This window comes from Aulonocara sp. 'chitande type north' Nkhata Bay, linkage group LG7, assembly GCF_057382095.1.
Source record: "Aulonocara sp. 'chitande type north' Nkhata Bay isolate Kocher_YH1m ecotype deep benthic linkage group LG7, A_spYH_male_GT1.1, whole genome shotgun sequence".
Taxonomy (NCBI): Eukaryota; Metazoa; Chordata; class Actinopteri; order Cichliformes; family Cichlidae; genus Aulonocara; species Aulonocara sp. 'chitande type north' Nkhata Bay.
In genome coordinates, this window is record NC_141350.1 from 5,782,872 (window position 1) to 5,786,082 (window position 3,211).

A 3,211-nucleotide genomic window follows, 5' to 3' on the forward strand; every position below is an offset into this window, starting at 1 on the left:
CTATGATTCTCTTCCTGAACTACACATTAACTACACTAACCTTCCAGATTAGGGGTCGATCTGTTTTCTTGGAAAGATGGACCTCAAACACAGCAGTCTGTCGTTCATTTACTCTTTTTTGGCTTTAAGTCAGACACGACTTTAAGCAGTTCATTTGAATGAGATAAAGCAGAAGACAAGAAGGGTTTTTATTGATCAGTCAAGTAAACATATCCAAGGATTCCAAGCCAACTAGCTATGGATCTGGGGGGGAGGGGGTTGACATGAGGGTTTTTGAGTAATATGAACTAAGTGAGAAAGTCTGATCTCTGGGTCAAATAAATACTGACACTGAATGGAGGGGATAAAATATGACATGGTGTTAAGTAATGACAAATGTAAAGAAAGCATGTAAAAAGGAGTATGTAAATGGGGACAGTAAATACAATAAAATCTGTATTATGAGCAGTGAGAAGGAGTCCCGAGTTCCACTCTGCACATGCCGAAAGTCTCTTGTCTCCAACCTGCAGAGTGTAGGTGCCCATGTCACTCAGGTGCACGCAATAGAAATGCATAGCATGTGCTTAGTTCCCATCAGTTTCACTTCATATTTCCCATGAGAGTACTGGACCCACTGCAGCTCTGCGCCCTGAATTGCAAGCACAACGCTGAGATGAGGGGAGAAATCGCAAGTGGTTTATGTCATGGTAACATTCATAAATAAGAAGACTTTGACACTGAACCAGAAAACTGATGTGCTTTACCAAAAACCACTGATCCTGATGTTTGGATCCTTCAGTTCCAAGACAGTGTTGAACACGATGTCAACTTTGGCAGTGATGTCTTCCAGGGGCTTCAAGACACGCACCATCTTGTAAAACATATCAAATGTAGAAATACTTAAATAATGACATTTTGAATTATTTCCCATCTTCACATCAGCTGACTTTTGCTTTACTAACTTAACTTTGTCGCCAAGTTGTGTAAACTTTTCTCAGTTCTCCCTTGCTCTATTTTAAGCTGTTTTTTTTTTAAATATCATATCCCAAACCTGTTCATCTTTATTTGATCCTGTGTCATGTGTGCAAGCTCTCTGCATCACAGGTCTACCTCCACCTCCACTTTCTTCTTCATCTCCTTGAACTTCTTGAGAATGCCTCTGATGTTGCTGAAGCCATACTTGGCACAGATCCCCCCCAGTCCTTCTTGTCAGCTCCAGCCAGGATCTTTAACATCTCCTCCTCTGTAGGTGGCTTCTTCTTCTCTTCTCCATACCTCTGCAAAAGAAGAAATATGTTACACAGGAAGCAGTTATACAGGTATATACTATGCTTGTTTGCATGTATGACATAGAATAGGAATATGTGCGATAGTAGCTGAAAAGAATCTTCCTCAGTCCCACCAGAAACTCTTTAGATCTTGTCCTGTGGGTATTTCTGGATACATGCAAAAACATATATCTGGCAATTGATCAGAGAGTGCTCCATCACACCTTGACAGGTTCTAGGAGTGTCACAGCTAGTATTAGACAACATGCGTGTGCTCCTGCTGCTTCTCCAGCATCTTTTTGAAGTCCATTGGTGGTTCTGGAAACAAAGAGAAAGCAACTTTCACCTGTGGCACTAGGAGAAAACTGGAGGCAAACTGTGCTGATGGCTTCCAAACAACCCATGCTGTACGATATGGCTGGCTTACTTTCTGTAACACTGAGTGATATGGAGAAGGCAGCATCTCTGTGCTTGTTGGAGGCAGTGCACTTGTAGACATCGGCATCCTCCAAGGTCAGATTTTTGATCTAATTTGGAGAGAAGGTATTAGACATTAGGTAAATGACTAATGAAGGAAAAAGCAACGTGTCTAGTTACAGTGAGACGTTTCAAACTGTCACACTGTCATTCAGGTCATTTTTATCCCACTGCAGTACTCATTTTAAGCAGTAGAAGGCAGTGGCATGATAGGAATAACTCCTCAACACACAGTATTGGAACTTAACAGTCATCCCTTACCAGAGAAACAGATGGCAAGGGGAGATGCATATGTCAGCACCCACAAGTTAATTGCTTTATAATAGCTATTTAAGCTTCAGTTAAGCTCCCCGGCTGGTACAGAGAAAGCACTAAATCCACTGTGGAGTGGTTATAGATAAAAGGTTCAGTGAGAGTTTTTTCCCCCGTCCTGTCTACTTTTCCTCATGATGCATGGTGTGTCATCTCACTTGACAGCACCAAAACGGGGAGCTGTTCAGCTAAATGATAGGCTGTACAGAGATACCATGCCCAGAAAGAGTATTTCACCTTTTAAAGCAACACATTTTTACTAGATACCCTAAACCCTGAATTCACACTTCCAGATAATGATGCTGAAATTACAGTCTTAACTTAAAAAAGATAATGGCATGATTTATTTGTCAATAGAGTAACATTCAGTGAAAAACTTGAGAAAACAGAGTACACAAGTACATGCAAAGCTACAGTAAATACTACTTACATGTATAGTGTTAGATGACTAAAATTAAACAGGGATGCTCATCAGATATAACACAAGCTTAACATTAGTCAGCAGCAACACAATGACAGTGAACAAAATCCCTTAATGTTTTAAAATATCACATAAAAAGGGGGAAATTTAATCTTCTTCTTCTTCTACTTTCAGCTGCTCACTTTAGGAGTTGTCACAGCCCATCATCTGCCTCCATCTTATCCTATCTCTAGGGCATTCTCCTCTGTCACACCAACAGTCTGCATGTCCCTCTTCACTACATCCACGAATCTTCTCTGCGATCTTCCTCTTTTCCTCCTGCCTGGTAACATCCTGGTCAAATATATCACAATCCCTCCTCCGCTCATGTCCAAACCATCTCAGACACACTTCTCTAACTTTGTCTCCAAACCATTCAGCCTGAGCTGAACCTCTGATGTATTCATTTCTTATCTTGTCCATCCTAGTCACTCTTAATGAAAATCTTAACATCTTTACCTCTGCGACCTCCAGATCTGCCTCCGGTCCTTTTTTCATACATCATGGCAGGTCTAACTAGTATTTTGTAGATCAAATTTCAATTAGGCCAAGGATAAGTCATGTAGGTTTACAGTGTCAAACCTTCAGTATATGCTGTTTGTCGATGTTGTCATGGGAAGATTTTGTTGCCACAGACAGTGGGAACCCACTAGCTCGCTCCCAGCTCACACTGGGCTGTGGATTCCCAGTTACATTTGCCTTGAATGCAGCATTG

At 41.2% G+C, this 3,211-nt stretch overlaps 1 long non-coding RNA gene across 1 annotated transcript; it reads right to left on the reverse strand.

Moving 5' to 3' along the window:
* Positions 1-1,133: 1,133 nt before the first annotated feature.
* Positions 1,134-3,211, reverse strand: LOC147324402 (uncharacterized). The gene is made up of 4 exons (XR_015130533.1): positions 3,079-3,211; positions 1,675-1,774; positions 1,472-1,565; positions 1,134-1,256 (listed from the first exon to the last, which is right to left on the reverse strand). It is a non-coding gene; the product is annotated as an uncharacterized LOC147324402 (long non-coding RNA).